Source organism: Scyliorhinus torazame, chromosome 13 (assembly GCF_047496885.1).
Source record: "Scyliorhinus torazame isolate Kashiwa2021f chromosome 13, sScyTor2.1, whole genome shotgun sequence".
Classification (NCBI taxonomy): domain Eukaryota; kingdom Metazoa; phylum Chordata; class Chondrichthyes; order Carcharhiniformes; family Scyliorhinidae; genus Scyliorhinus; species Scyliorhinus torazame.
Genome location: NC_092719.1, coordinates 212,997,418 through 213,014,084, shown reverse-complemented (window position 1 = coordinate 213,014,084; position 16,667 = coordinate 212,997,418). Strand labels below are relative to the sequence as shown.

General features: G+C 52.5%; 1 protein-coding gene across 2 annotated transcripts in view; it reads left to right on the top strand.

Annotated features, from left to right (window-relative positions):
* LOC140388602 (plexin-A1-like) overlaps nt 1–16,667 on the top strand; it is a 626,216-nt gene that overhangs the window by 559,332 nt on the left and 50,217 nt on the right. The gene's annotated exons all lie outside the window — the stretch shown is intronic.

Genomic DNA, 16,667 nt, shown 5'->3' with positions numbered 1-16,667 from the left:
TCTCATCAGCGGGCCCTCCTCCAGTCCTCACATGCTCCCTATTGTTGTGTGCGCGCTTCTCCTGGGGGGGGGGGGTGGTGGCAGGGGTAAAAGGCAACAGTGTTAGGCAGGTATATGAATGCACGCCATCGGTTGCGCGTGCATTGCAGAGGTTAAGGTTAGGGCTGGATTCACTTGGGGATATGGGGGATATGGGGAGGGGGGAATATGGGGGATATGGTGGAGGGGGGATATGGGGGAGGGGGGGATATGGGGAATATGGGGGAGGGGGGATATGGGGGAGGGGGGATATGGGGAGGGGGGATATGGGGGAGGGGGGATATGGGGGAGGGGGGATATGGGGGAGGGGGGGATATGGGGGAGGGGGGATATGGGGGATATGGGGGAGGGGGGGATATGGGGGAGGGGGGATATGGGGGAGGGGGGGATATGGGGGAGGGGGGATATGGGGGATATGGGGGAGGGGGGATATGGGGGATATGGGGGAGGGGGGATATGGGGGAGGGGGGATATGGGGGATATGGGGGAGGGGGGATATGGGGGATATGGGGGAGGGGGGTTATGGGGGATATGGGGGAGGGGGGATATGGGGGAGGGGGGATATGGGGGATATGGGGGAGGGGGGAATATGGGGGATATGGGGGAGGGGGGATATGGGGGAGGGGGGATATGGGGGAGGGGGGGATATGGGGGATATGGGGGAGGGGGGATATGGGGGAGGGGGGATATGGGGGAGGGGGGATATGGGGGATATGGGGGAGGGGGAATATGGGGGAGGGGGGATATGGGGGATATGGGGGAGGGGGGGATATGGGGGATATGGGGGAGGGGGGGATATGGGGGAGGGGGGATATGGGGAGGGGGGATATGGGGGAGGCTCACCCTGCCTGCTCTGACGAGGTCGTTCACCTTCTTGTGGCACTGGGTGCCTGTCCGTGGTGTTAGGGCCACAGCGGTGACGGCCTCTGCCACCTCCCTCCACAGACGCCGGCTGTGGCGTGGGGCAACTCTGCGGCCGTGCCCGGGATACAGGGCGTCCCTCCTCTGCTCCACCGCATCCAGGAGCGCCTCCACATCGCGTGACTCGAACCTCGGGGCTGAGCGACGGCCAGCCATCAAGTCGGGTGTTGCGGTCGGCTGTTCCGGTCGGGTGGGGGGGAGCTGCGCGGCCTTATGAGCCGTCACGCCGTGCAGCGCGTATGACGCTGCACGGCGTGAACCACTGCGCAAGCGCGGATCCCGTTACGTCGCTGCTAGCCCATTTCGGGCCGCAGACTATCGGCCCATTTTTATGACGTGACGCAAGTGGGATTTGCGCCGTTTTTTGCGCCGATCGGCGGAGTTTCCGCCGATAACGGAGAATTTCGCCCAAGATTTCTCCTCATCTCTTGTCTTAAATGAGTGGCCCCTTACATATGCATACATAGACGATAGGGCAGGAGGAGGCCTTTTGGCCCTTCGAGCCTGCTCCGCCATTTATCACAATCATGGCTGATCATCCAACTCAATAGCCTAATCCTGCTTTCTCCCCATAGCCTTTGATCCCATTCTCCCCAAGTGCTGTATCCAGCCGCCTCTTGAGTATGTTCAATGTTTTAGCATCAACTACTTCCTGTGGTAATGAATTCCACAGGCTCACCCCTCTTTGGGTGAAGAAATATCTCCTCATCTCTGTCCGAAATGGTTTACCCTGAATCCTCAGACCGTGACCCCTAGTTCTGGGCACACCCGCCATCGGGAACATCTACCCTGTCTAATCCTGTTAGAATTTTATAAGTCTCTATGAGATCCCCCCATCACTCTTCTGAACTCCAGAGAGAACAATCCCAACCTAGTCAATCTCTCCTCGTATGACATTCACGCCATCCCTGGAATCAGTCTGATATTTTTATCTTTAAACAGTGGCCTCCGAATTCATAGATTCTCCCACAAGAGGAAACCTGGGGCGGGATTCTCCGACCCCCCGCCGGGTCGGAGAATCGCCGGGGGCTGGCGTGAATCCCGCCCCTGCCGGTTGTCGAATTCTCCGGCACCGGATATTCGGAGGGGGTGGGAATCGCGGCGCGCCGGTTGGCGAGCCCCCCCCCCCCCCGGCGATTCTCCGGCCCGCGATGGGCCAAAGTCCCGCTGCTGGAATGGCTGTCCCGCCAGCGAGAATCAAACCACCTCTCTTACCGGCGGGACAAGGCGGCGCGGGCGGGCTCCGGGGTCCTGGGGGAGGCGCGGGGCGATCTGGCCCCGGGGGGGGGGGTCCCCCACGGTGGCCTGGCCCGCGATCGGGGCCCACCGATCCACGGGCAGGCCTGTGCCGTGGGGGCACTCTTTTCATTCTGCCTTCGCCATGGTCTCCACCATGGCAGAGGTGGAAGACACCCCCTCCACTGCGCATGCGCGGGGATGCCGTAAGAGGCCGCTGACGCTCCCGCGCATGCGCCGCACGGCAAAGTCATTTCCGCGCCAGCTGGCGGGGCGGAAATCAGTCTGGCGCGGGCCTAGCCCCTCAAGGTGAGGGCTCGGCCCCTCAAGATGCGGAGAGTTCCGCACCTTTGGGGCGGCGCGATGCCGGACTGATTTGCGCCGTTTTTGGCGCCGGTCGGCGGACATCGCGCCGATTGTGGAGAATCCCGCCCATCATCTCCACACCCAACCTGTCAATACCCCTCAAGATCTTATATGTTTCAATCAAGTTGCCTCTCACTCTTTGAACATGCATTTGGAACAGAGTTGCCCGGCAGTGATGGGGAACACAACAGTTCCAAATCTACTCGTCAGAGGAAATGCCTAAACCGAACTGTAAGAATGTGCATTCACCCAAAACCAATTTGAAGTTTGAAGAGGAAGTGCTGGAGTGGATAGAAGCTATCAGATATCTGCCCAGGCTGCTCGGTCATTGCCTTCGAGAGGGAGGACCATGCTACACAAAATGTCCGTTATTGTCCGCATTGGACTGCCCGCCTTTGTTGTCGGACCCATTCCCGTGGGTGCCGTACGTTATCCGATGGATTACACTTCCTGTTCCTTCACCCACCACTGCCTCTTGGGTGTGGGGGTGAGGAGGACAGAGAGGATGGTGATGAGGAGAAGGAAGGGATGAGCAGGGTGAGGATACGGCTGAGGAGGGGACGGGGACAGGGGATGGGGGGGGGGGGGGAGGGCAGGAATAGGGGTGAGAAGGTTGCGGGGAGGGGGGGATGGGGGTGAGGAGGAGGAGGAGGATGAGAAGGAGGGGCCAGAGGGAAATGAGGGTGAGAAAGAGGAGGGCGATGGGGTGAGGAGGAGGGGTTGAGGGGGGTGGGGACACGGATAAGGGGAAGGGGCAAATGAGTGATGAAGGGAATGAGAATGAGAAAGAGGAGGGACATGAGGGTGAGAGAGGGGGTTGGTGGGGGTGGGAAAGAGTGGGATCGGACACCATTCCCTCCCCCACCCTCCCCCCACTCCCCAGAAGAGATCACCTGTAATCAGTCTCAGAAAATGTCCTGTGGCTGATTTACCCACTGGGTTAATAGCGATTAGAAACATGGAATAGAATCAGAGAATCCCCACAGTGCAGAAGGAGGCCATTCGGCCCATCGAGTCTGCACCAACCCTCCGAAAGAGCGCCCTACCCAGGCCCAAACCTCCGCCGTAACCCCACCCAATCTTTGGACGGCTAAGGGGCAATATAGAATGACTAATCCACCTAACCTGCACGTTTTAGGACTGTGAGAGGAAACCGGAGCACCCGGAGGAAACCCGCGCACACACGGGGAGAACGTGCAGACTCCGCACAGACAGTCACCTGAAGCCGGAATCGAACCTATGTCCCTGCTGCTGTGAGGCAGCAGTGCTAACCACTGTGCCACCGTGCCGCAATTGCTGGGAGAAAGTCCTCAGTTGAAAGTTTGCTTGAAAAATTATATCTCTGTATTAATTCTAGAGACAGTTGGATGGTGGGGACGGGGTGAGAGGGGATGGTGGTGGCGGGGGGGGGGGGGGAGGTTGAAGTGAGCGGTGAGTGAGGCCGTAGTGAGGGCTAGGGAGTGTTGAGGGGCTGATGGGGCCTGTGGAGGTTCGGGGGTAGCACTTCTAAGGTTGAGTCCGACAACATAAAATATTCCACTTTTGCCAAAATTCTCTTTTAAATTTAAGTCAGCGTGTAAATAACAGTCAAAATGTTCACAGTGCCCGGAAGTAGATGAGGCACAATTCTAATGACACGCTGTGTTGATGTCCAGGAGATTTGAGCACCTTGGGCCTCGTCAAAGTACGTGTAAGAAAATAAAAACCGGGATTGACTGCTCTTTCATGTTTTATTATTCTTGTCGAGTCTGAGAATTAAATCCCTATTTGTCACTTGGGGATGGCTTAAAGAAATGCTTTACACATCTCTGCGCCATCCTTGCTTCACCCCAGATAGGCTGTAAATTCAGAGTGTCCGACACAATTTGTATGATACCGCTGGGGGAAGGGGGGAATCTATCCAATTCTTGAGCTAAGGCTGTTCTGAATGTTTGTACCGTGCATCACTCTTCTTTACAATATTCAGACAAACAACTCAATCTGCGTTTTCCCTGACTTGCTGGTGAATGTCTGATTGACACATCCTGGGGCTAGCATCATTAGCATAAAAGGGGCAGATGCCAGTTGGGGTTTAATGTGCTGCCAGAGATGTCAGAACAGTACGGTTGTATTAGTTACGGAGTTGAGTTGTTTTGGAAGTGGACTGATTTTGTCGTAGCCCCTTTCCTAACATCAGTCGACGGCTCTCTGATGAGGTATCCTTGAAGAATGAGCAATGGGCCTCCAGTTTCACCATTGTTGCAGTCACTCTGCCTCCTCTATGCAGGTGTAATGGAAGAAAGATAAAAAGCCTACATTCATACTGCGCCTTTCACAATGTCCCAAATTACTTTACAGCATATTAAGTACTGTTGAGCTATCGTCACTGGTATAACATATGCAATGTTATCAAATGCTCGAGGAGGCTTGAGGAGCCAAATGGCTTATTCCTGCTCATAATATATACGTTGGTATGTCATCCTGGATGTATGATATGAGCTGGACTAGATGTCCAATGTCATCCATAATTATCTTGCGAACAGAGAGTGGAATCACGGCTGGAGTCCTGTTCCTTTTGTTGTCAATGGAAATTTACAGTGAGAAGGCTTTGTGGGCAGGAGTGCGTAATGAGCTTATAGTGACTCAGTGACCTGTTTTACACTGCATATGATTCTCTCAAGGTTTTATTCCAATGATTTCAATTTTGTCCTTTTGTCTACTTACCTACTATCTAACTCTATCTTGGTGCATTGGAGTTTTTTGAGGAATGACATATCATGATAAAGTTGTATCACATAATAAATATTGAAAACATATTGCAGCGAGAAGCAGCAATCAGCAGAGTCTTTAGGCTTGCTACTCAAGGAAAAACAGATGCAATTGCCCTCTGGCTCCTTAAATGTTGTGTTGCACAGAGACACCTGAGGGCTCTAACGCTTCTCACTGACAGTGAAGCCCTATGTTGTCCAGTCATTCCACATTGTTGCTCAGGAGTCATTTAATGTGAGATTACTGATAAAATAGGATCCAATTACATGCCTTGAATGGAATAATTATATTGAATGATATCATGAACCCAGGCAGATTAAAGCTTTCTACAGAATGGAAAAGACCTTGCACAGTTTATCAGCATTAGAAATATTGAATCTTTCCCCCCAAATATGAGCTTACAGGGCACCCAGTCCACAAAGTGGAATGTGCAGAACATGTTAATGAAGACTGAGGAGGGCGGCATAGTGGTTAGCACTGCTGCCTCACAGCTCGGAGGACCCGTGCTCGATCCCAGCCCCGGGTCACTGTCCGTGTGGAGTTTGCACATTCTCTCCGTGTCTGCGTGAGCCTCAACCCCCCTCCCCCCCCCACACACAACCCAAAGATTTGCGGGGTAGGTGCATTGGCCACGCTAAATTGCCCCTTAATTGGAAAAGAAAATTAGGACTGAGGCAGTCACCAAAAATCTGTGTTATCACCCGCATAATGTTATCATTCCGGCACCTGTTCGGGTACACTGAGAGAGAATTCAGAATGTACAATCCACCTAACAGCACGTCTTTAGGGACTTGTGGGAGGAAACCGGAGCACCCGGAGGAAATCTACGCAGACACGGGGAGAACGTGCAGACTCCGCACAGACAGTGACCCAAGCTGGGAATCGAACCCGGGTCCGGGTGCTGTCAAGCAACAGTGCTAACCACTGTGCTACCACGGCGCCCATGATTTATTTCTCTTAAAGGAATGCCTGCAACTACCATTGACCCTCTCTCCAGCCCCACTACTCCATCGTGCCCCCCCCCCTCCACAACAGTATAACTCTGAGCCTATTTCCAGCTCTCTCTAGGATCACTTATGGGCTACACACAAACTTAACACTGTATTGTATCATTGTTCCCCTCAATGACCCCAACTACATATATATTGGATGGTCTTTCTAACCAGATGCCAACAATGGGCGTTATTATTTATACTCAGACATTTCTGAGATTGTTTGGTGATTTATTGTTGAATTTTGGAAGGAGATAACTTATCATGTCTCTTCAGTTCTCGTTCCCTTAAGAGCTGCCTCTTTGAATTAGATCATGTTCGGCTGGTCCGGATTCCTCCTCATGTGGCTCACCGATAAATGGATGTTTGATAATCGCGCCCGAGAAGCCCCTTGGGGCATTTTACAGCGACAGTGGCGCTACCTGCAGGCAGGGTGTTGTTGTTGTATGCTAGCCATTGATCGCAGTGCTTGTCCTTTCCCACTGTGGCTCAGTCAAAAGGATTTGCGATGTGAGTTCTCCTGTGCGTGCGAAAATGCTTTTGGTGATGTACAGCGTTGTTTAAATATTAATAAATGTGACTGGCATAGCAAATGTAATGTCCCGCACTGTTGCAGCTAGGGCTGGATTTAAAGCAGCGATGTCTCTGTCTTTCTGGAGCTGGGGAAGCAGATACATGCAGCAAAAGCAATGCGTATTTGCTAGCGCTGAACTTAAAGACCCTGATATATGAATGCAGACCCCATGCACTAAAAGTGAGAATTTCTTCCCTCCTTCAACACAGACGTGTTATGACACCCCGGCTTTAGTGTGCGGTCAATTCCAGCCCCACCTGACCCGGAGTCACAAGTGAATTAACCAATAATTCTCAGAAAAATAGCCAAATCCTTTGGCCCGTGGCTGCCGAATAATTACAGTCACCAGGTTTGTAAGTAGAAACACAATTACTGTTTAGTTATAACAAGAATGGTGGTGAAATATGCAGCAAATACCACTGGTGAACTATTAGCGAATTCCTAATTCCCCGCTTTAACCTTCCCTTCACCCTCTACATAAACACACACAAGACAGACAAACACAGAGGAGAAGAAAGGGGGTAAAAAAAATCATATATAAAAGATCTTTGTTTCTGATGGTGGTTTTTGGCACTTTACGCCTCTTCGGACGTTTCTTTCAGTTCGAGATTCATTCTGTAGTTTCAGAAATACAACACTCACAGTCTGTCTGGAGACGAAGCTGAAGCAGGTCGTTGTCTTTCTGAATCTCGCACTCACGTGCTCCCTCAGGCCCCCGAGAACCATCCCACTGGGGGAGGGTCCAATCACCACAATTCATTGGCGACCAACCAATCAATCACACCGAGTCCCACCCCATCTCTCTCTCTCCCTGGCCTGAGGCTCCTGTTCAAACTAGCAGAGTCTCGCAGAGTGTTTCCTTCTGTAACTTCTGAATTCCTCATTCCCCCTGCTGCTTGACTTCAAGATACATGTCCATTAATCACCCAGGGAGTAACAATGATCAAAATAAAAGAAAGGGGAAATTAAGGAATAAACAGGAAGGACCTTTACGTAAGCAAAGAGAAAGATCTCCACCTTGCCCGTCAACCCAGCCTCCCCACCCTCACATGTTCCCTTTCAAAATCAAATATATATTTGAAAAAGGAAACATTTTCAAGGCAGGGATTAATGGATGGTCTGTTCAGATATACCACTGAACCAGATATGGAATTCCGAGATATGTCTTTAGTCAGAGAGCAGGTAGGTGGGGAACTCACTAATACTGGAGTAGTCATGCCGAATAAACACATGATGGGGAAAGGGATAGAAAGTTATGTTGATTAACTTGGGTGGAGGGCACAGAGGAGGCTAGCGCGGATAGTACAGACTAGCTGGACTGAATGGACTGTTTCTGTGCTGTAGACTCTGGCAGTCTCACTTCAAGGAAACCAGGGGCGGGATTCTCCCCTACCCGGCCGGGGGGGGGGTCCCGGCGAGATGGAGTGGCGCGAACCACTCCGGCGTCGGGCCGCCCCAAAGGTGCGGATTTCTCCGCACCTTTCGGGGCCAAGCCCTCACCTTTAGGAGCTAGGCCCGCGCGGGAGTGGTTGCCGTCCCGCTGGCAGGCATGGAAGGCCTTTGGCGCCATGCTATCCGGGGCCGAAGGGACTCCACCGGCTGGTGGAAATCCGCGCATGCGCGGGAGCGTCAGCGGATGCTGACGTCATCCCCGCCCATGCGCGAGGGGAGGGGGGAGTTCGCCTCTGCAGAGGCTATGGCCGACGCGGCGGGGAAAGAGTGTCCCCACGGCACAGGTCAGCCCGCCCCCCCCAGGACTCCGGAGCCCGCTCGCGCCGCCTGGTCCCGCCGGTAAGGAGGTGGTTTAATTCACGCCGGCGGGACCGGCATTACAGCAGCGGGACTTCGGCCCATCGCGGGACGGAGAATCGCCGGGGGGAGGGGGGTGCCGACGACCGGCGCGGCACGATTCCCGCCCCAGCCGAATCGCCGGTGCCGGAAAATTCGGCGGCCGGCGGGGGCGGGATTCACGCCGCCCCCCGGCGATTCCCCGACCCGGCGGTGGGTCGGAGAATCCCGCCCCAGGTGTGGGATCCCAATATGTTACAGAATGGGAATGGAATAAGAATGACATCAGTGGAGGTATGGTTTGGAGGTTGAGAATGAGACCCAATGCTAGATCAGAGTAAATGAAGCTTGCGTTCTCTCTCGCGCTTTCTCTGTCTCACTCTCTCATGCTCCTTCTTGGTCCTTACAAGAGCTGTTAACAAATTAGAATTAATAAGCATTGATAATTGTGAAATATTTTAATTACTTTGCAGGGGATGTTTCCAAGGTCATTATCATGCAACACGGTTGAAGTGTAGTCAGATCCGACGTGACGTTTTGGATGATTTATGTATTAAGTTGGATAATTAACTTAATTGGTAGATTTTAATTGGAATTCAGTATTTGCTTAAAAGATTGTCAGCCACTTGGAGGGGGCCCACCATTGTACGTGCCGACCATGTCTCTATCTTGCCCCCCTCACTCTTTCTCTCTGTGCCTTTCTCTTTCTCTGTCTCTCTGTTGGGATGTACTTCAGTTTCACTGTGACACCTTTTGGCATTTCTGATTCAATGATTTTATGTAAGGATCATCGCAGGTTTTTAAATTTACATTTCCTAGATCTTTGGTCTTCAGTTTCTGGCTTCACAAGTAAGCCGTTATTTAACAGCTATCCTGTCACCTCAAAAGACCTGATTAAGTTCCAGCATAGAGCTGTCAAAAGTATTGCCCTTTCTCTGCAGTCGATTGAGATAAATGTACGCAGATTTGTAGCCCAGCTGGTGACAATCTACACCACAAAACAATTGTGCCATTTGCCACAAAGTGAAAAGGTTGCAGTGAATGTCTCCTCTGCAGCTGAGGCCAAAACACATTGTTGTGTCGACATGAGATCCTTGCATAACCTGGGAGTGTTTGATGGGGACAGTATAGAGGGAGCTTTACTCTGTATCTAACCCCGTGCTGTACTGGTCTGGGAGTGTTTGATGGGGACAGTGTAGAGGGAGCTTTACTCTCTATCTAACCCCGTGCTGTACCTGTCCTGGGACTGTTTGATGGGGACAGTGTAGAGGGAGCTTTACTCTGTATCTAACCCCGTGCTGTACCTGTCCTGGGAGTGTTTGATGGGGACAGTATAGAGGGAGCTTTACTCTGTATCTAACCCCGTGCTGTACTGGTCTGGGAGTGTTTGATGGGGACAGTGTAGAGGGAGCTTTACTCTCTATCTAACCCCGTGCTGTACCTGTCCTGGGACTGTTTGATGGGGACAGTGTGGAGGGAGCTTTACTCTGTATCTAACCCCGTGCTGTACCTGTCCTGGAAGTGTTTGATGGGGACAGTGTAGAGGGAGTTTTACTCTGTGTCTAACCCCGTACTGTACCCGTCCTGGGAGTATTTGATGGGGACAGTGTAGAGGGAGCTTTACTCTGTATCTAACCCCGTGCTGTACCCCTCCTGGGAGTGTTTGCTGGGGACAGTGTAGAGGGAGCTTTACTCTGTATCTAACCCCGTGCTGTACCTCTCCTGGGAGTGTTTGACAGGGACAGTGGAGAGGGATCTTTACTCTGTATCTAACCCCGTGCTTTACCCCTCCTGGGAGTGTTTGCTGGGGACAGTGTAGAGGGAGCTTTACTCTCTATCTAACCTCGTGCTGTACCGGTCCTGTGAGTGTTTGATGGGGACAGTGTAGAGGGAGCTTTACTCTGTATCTAACCCCGTGCTGTACCTGTCCTGGGAGTGTTTGATGAGGACAGTGTGGAGGGAGCTTTACTCTGTATCTAACCACGTGCTGTACCTCTCCTGGGAGTGTTTGATGGGGACAGTGTAGAGGGAGCTTTACTCTGTATCTAACCACGTGCTGTACCTCTCCTGGGAGTGTTTGATGAGGACAGTGTGGAGGGAGCTTTACTCTGTATCTAACCCCGTGCTGTACCTGTCCTGGGAGTGTTTGCTGGGGACAGTGTAGAGGGAGCTTTACTCTGTATCTAACCCCGTGCTGTACCTGTCCTGGGAGTGTTTGATGAGGACAGTGTGGAGGGAGCTTTACTCTGTATCTAACCACGTGCTGTACCTCTCCTGGGAGTGTTTGACGGGGACAGTGTAGAGGGAGCTTTACTCTGTATCTAACCACGTGCTGTACCTCTCCTGGGAGTGTTTGATGAGGACAGTGTGGAGGGAGCTTTACTCTGTATCTAACCCCGTGCTGTACCTGTCCTGGGAGTGTTTGCTGGGGACAGTGTAGAGGGAGCTTTATTCTGTATCTAACCACGTGCTGTACCTCTCCTGGGAGTGTTTGATGAGGACAGTGTGGAGGGAGCTTTACTCTGTATCTAACCCCGTGCTGTACCTGTCCTGGGAGTGTTTGATGGGGACAATGTAGAGGGAACTTTACTCTGTATCTAACCCGATGCTGTACCTGTCCCGGGAGTGTTTGATGGGGACAGTGTAGAGGGAGCTTTACTCTGTATCTAACCACGTGCTGTACCTCTCCTGGGAGTGTTTGATGGGGACAATGTAGAGGGAACTTTACTCTGTATCTAACCCCGTGCTGTACCTGTCCTGGGAGTGTTTGATGGGGACAGTGTAGAGGGAGTTTTACTCTGTGTCTAACCCCGTACTGTACCTGCCCTGGGAGTGTTTGATGGGGACAGTGTAGAGGGAGCTTTACTCTGTATCTAACCCCGTGCTGTACCTGTCCTGGGAGTGTTTGATGGGGACGGTGTAGAGGGAGCTTTACTCTGTATCTAACCCCGTGCTGTACCTGTCCTGGGAGTGTTTGATGGGGACAGTGTAGAGGGAGCTTTACTCTCTATCTAACCCCGTGCTGTACCTGTCCTGGGAGTGTTTGATGGGGACAGTGTAGAGGGAGCTTTACTCTGTATCTAACCCCGTGCTGTACCTGTCCTGGGAGTGTTTGATGGGGACAGTGTAGAGGGAGCTTTACTCTGTATCTAACCCCATGCTGTACCTGTCCTGGGAGTGTTTGATGGGGACAGTGTAGAGGGAGCTTTACTCTGTATCTAACCCCGTGCTGTACCTGTCCTGGGAGTGTTTGATGGGGACAGTGTAGAGGGAGCTTTACTCTGTATCTAACCCCATGCTGTACCTGTCCTGGGAGTGTTTGTTGGGGACAGTTTAGAGGGAGCTTTACTCTGTATCTAACCCCGTGCTGTACCTGTCCTGGGAGTGTTTGATGGGGACAGTGTGGAGGGAGCTTTACTCTGTATCTAACCCCGTGCTGTACCTGTCCTGGGAGTGTTTGATGAGGACAGTGTGGAGGGAGCTTTACTCTGTATCTAACCCCGTGCTGTACCTGTCCTGGGAGTGTTTGATGGGGACAGTGTAGAGGGAGCTTTACTCTGTATCTAACCCTGTGCTGTACCTGTCCTGGGAGTGTTTGCTGGGGACAGTGTGGAGGGAGCTTTACTCTGTATCTAACCCCGTGTTGTACCTGTCCTGGGAGTGTTTGCTGGGGACAGTGGGTACGTGAAATGGGAAGCTTATTGCATTTCCCAACACTCCCTTTCCTCTATTTGTTAAGCGCAGAGATTGGCTCTGACAAAGTGGTACGTTTATTTGGTTGACATGTCGAGACTGCTGTTCGAGCGATGTTTGTTCTTTCAAAAACTAGTTCCAATTAGGAATAGAAAATGTTATTTTATTGTGAATCTATCATGTGTGCCTGTGACTTTGGGATTTTCATTAATTGGCTAATGCTGGCAGAAAGTCAAGAGTTAAGAGACAATTAGATCGAGAAGTGGAACTTTCAGTCAGCATCCCAGCTAAGATGCAAGTTAAAATCCCTACAATCACAAACAGAGTATCAATAAGATGTGTTTGGTCTCGAACTCCCTATGTCATGTCGCTTTGACATAATCACATTTCTAATATTCCTGTTGAATGTGTGTAAGTTACTGTTCCCGGCAGGGCGAGGGGATCGGGAATTGTGGTAGTCTAAAATAAATTCAAAATCTCTCCATGGACTAAACACCCCCCCCCCCCAAACCTCCTCCAGTCCTACAACCCTCCCAGACATCTGCACTCCTCCAGTCCTGGCCTTTTGCACATCCCAGAGCCTTGGTGGCCATGCTTCCTGCGGCCTGGACTCTGGGACGTCACCCCTTAACCTCCCTGCCTCCCTCCTGCTTGAAGACCCACCTTGAGACCTTTAATTGAAAGTTGTTGTTGGTAACCCACAGTCAAAATATTGTCTTGGAGAAGGACATGCCAGTTGAGTGGAACTACAATCACGGACACGAATGGCTCCTTCTCCATCTGCAGCAAGAACAGGAAAATTGAGTCCTCCTTTCCCTGCTATCATCCAGGGAGAATTTATACATCTGATTCATCTGCTCCAATTACATACATTGAGTTCCCCGGAAGCATAGATCTCCAGCCTTACCACTTCAAAAATCATAATTTCGACTGATCTCCCTGACCCCCAATCCCTGACTCACTGATCTCTGACCCCCAATCCCTGACTCACTGATCTCTGACCCCCAATCCCCGACTCACTGATCTCTGACCCCCAATCCCTGACTCACTGATCTCCCTGACCCCCAATCCCTGACTCACTGATCTCTGACCCCCAATCCCTGACTCACTGATCTCTGACCCCCAATCCCTGACTCACTGATCTCTGACCCCCAATCCCTGACTCACTGATCTCTGACCCCCAATCCCCGACTCACTGATCTCTGACCCCCAATCCCTGACTCACTGACCTCTGACCCCCAATCCCTGACTCACTGATCTCTGACCCCCAATCCCTGACTCACTGATGTCTGACCCCCAATCCCCGACTCACTGATCTCTGACCCCCAATCCCTGACTCACTGATCTCTGACCCCCAATCCATGACTCACTGATCTCTGACCCCCAATCCCCAACTCACTGATCTCCCTGACCCCCAATCCCTGACTCACTGATCTCTGACCCCCAATCCCTGACTCACTGATCTCTGACCCCCAATCCCCGACTCACTGATCTCTGACCCCCAATCCCCGATTCACTGATCTCTGACCCCCAATCCCCGACTCACTGATCTCTGACCCCCAATCCCTGACTCACTGATCTCTGACCCCCAATCCCTAACTCACTGAACTCCGACCCCCAATCCCTGACTCACTGATCTCTGACCCCCAATCCCTGACTCACTGATCTCTGACCCCCAATCCCTGACTCACTGATCTCTGACCCCCAATCCCCGACTCACTGATCTCTGACCCCCAATTCACTGATCTCTGACCCCCAATCCCCGACTCACTGATCTCTGACCCCCAATCGCTGACTCACTGATCTCTGACCCCCAATCGCTGGCTCACTGACCTCGACCCCCAATCCCTGACTCACTGATCTCTGACCCCCAATCGCTAACTCACTGATCTCTGACCCCCAATCCCTGAGTCACTGATCTCTGAACCCCAATCCCCGACTCACTGATCTCCGACCCCAATCCCTGACTCACTGATCTCTGACCCCCAATCCCCGACTCACTGATCTCCCTGACCCCCAATCCCTGACTCACTGATCTCTGACCCCCAATCCCTGACTCACTGATCTCTGACCCCCAATCCCTGACTCACTGATCTCTGACCCCCAATCCCTGACTCACTGATCTCTGACCCCCAATCCCTGACTCACTGATCTCTGACCCCCAATCCCCGACTCACTGATCTCTGACCCCCAATTCACTGATCTCTGACCCCCAATCCCCGACTCACTGATCTCTGACCCCCAATCGCTGGCTCACTGATCTCTGACCCCCAATCGCTGGCTCACTGACCTCGACCCCCAATCCCTGACTCACTGATCTCTGACCCCCAATCGCTAACTCACTGATCTCTGACCCCCAATCCCTGAGTCACTGATCTCTGAACCCCAATCCCCGACTCACTGATCTCCGACCCCAATCCCTGACTCACTGATCTCTGACCCCCAATCCCCGACTCACTGATCTCCCTGACCCCCAATCCCTGACTCACTGATCTCTGACCCCCAATCCCTGACTCACTGATCTCTGACCCCCAATCCCTGACTCACTGATCTCTGACCCCCAATCCCCGACTCACTGATCTCTGACCCCCAATCCCTGACTCACTGATCTCTGACCCCCAATCCCTGACTCACTCTTCTCTGACCCCCAATCCCTGACTCACTGATCTCTGACCCCCAATCCCTGACTCACTGATCTCTGACCCCCAATCCCTGACTCACTGATCTCTGACCCCCAATTCACTGATCTCTGACCCCCAATCCCCGACTCACTGATCTCTGACCCCCAATCGCTGACTCACTGATCTCTGACCCCCAATCGCTGGCTCACTGATCTCCGACCCCCAATCCCTGACTCACTGATCTCTGACCCCCAATCGCTAACTCACTGATCTCTGACCCCCAATCCCTGAGTCACTGATCTCTGAACCCCAATCCCCGACTCACAGATCTCCGACCCCAATCCCTGACTCACTGATCTCTGACCCCCAATCCCCGACTCACTGATCTCTGACCCCCAACCCCCGACTCACTGATCTCTGACCCCTAATCCCCGACTCACTGATCTCTGACCCCCAATCCCCGACTCACTGATCTCTGACCCCCAATCCCAACTCACTGATCTCTGACCCCCAATCCCCGACTCACTGATCTCTGACCCCCAATCCCCGACTCACTGATCTCCGAACCCCAATCCCTGACTCGCTGATCTCTGACCCCCAATCGCTAACTCACTGATCTCTGACCCCCAATCCCCGACTCACTGATCTCTGACCCCCAATCCCTGAGTCACTGATCTCTGAACCCCAATCCCCGACTCACTGATCTCCGACCCCAATCCCTGACTCACTGATCTCTGACCCCCAATCCCCGACTCACTGATCTCTGACCCCCAACCCCCGACTCACTGATCTCTGACCCCTAATCCCCGACTCACTGATCTCTGACCCCCAATCCCCGACTCACTGATCTCTGACCCCCAATCCCGACTCACTGATCTCTGACCCCCAATCCCAACTCACTGATCTCTGAACCCCAATCCCCGACTCACTGATCTCTGACCCCCAATCCCCGACTCACTGATCTCCGAACCCCAATCCCTGACTCGCTGATCTCTGACCCCCAATCCCTGACTCGCTGATCTCTGACCACCAATCCCCGACTCACTGATCTCTGACCCCAATCTCTGACTCACTGATCTCTGACCCCAATCCCTGACTCACTGATCTCTGACCCCAATCCCTGACTCACTGATCTCTGACCCCCAGTCCCTGACTCACTGATCTCTGACCCCCAATCCCCGATTCACTGATCTCTGACCCCCAATCCCCGACTCACTGATCTCTGACCCCCAATCGCTGACTCACTGATCTCTGACCCCCAATCGCTGACTCACTGATCTCTGACCCCCAATCCCTGACTCACTGATCTCTGACCCCCAATCCCTGACTCACTGATCTCTGACCCCCAATCCCCAACTCACTGATCTCTGACCCCAATCCCTGACTCACTGATCTCTGACCCCCAATCCCTGACTCACTGATCTCTGACCCCCAATCCCTGACTCACTCTTACCCCTCCAGTCCCAGACTCGCCAATCTCTCCAACCACCCCCCAGTCTCTGACACGCTAACCTCCCTAACCATCCCAAACCCCTGATGCCTATTCCTCGCCTGGGATAGTAAATCTGATAACAGTAATTGGGATAACCAAGACTTGTACTCAAACCTGAATTACAAACCAGGACTGACATTTTAATCCATTTATGTCAAATTCAAACCTTGCTGCTCATCGTGTCTGGAGATGATGAC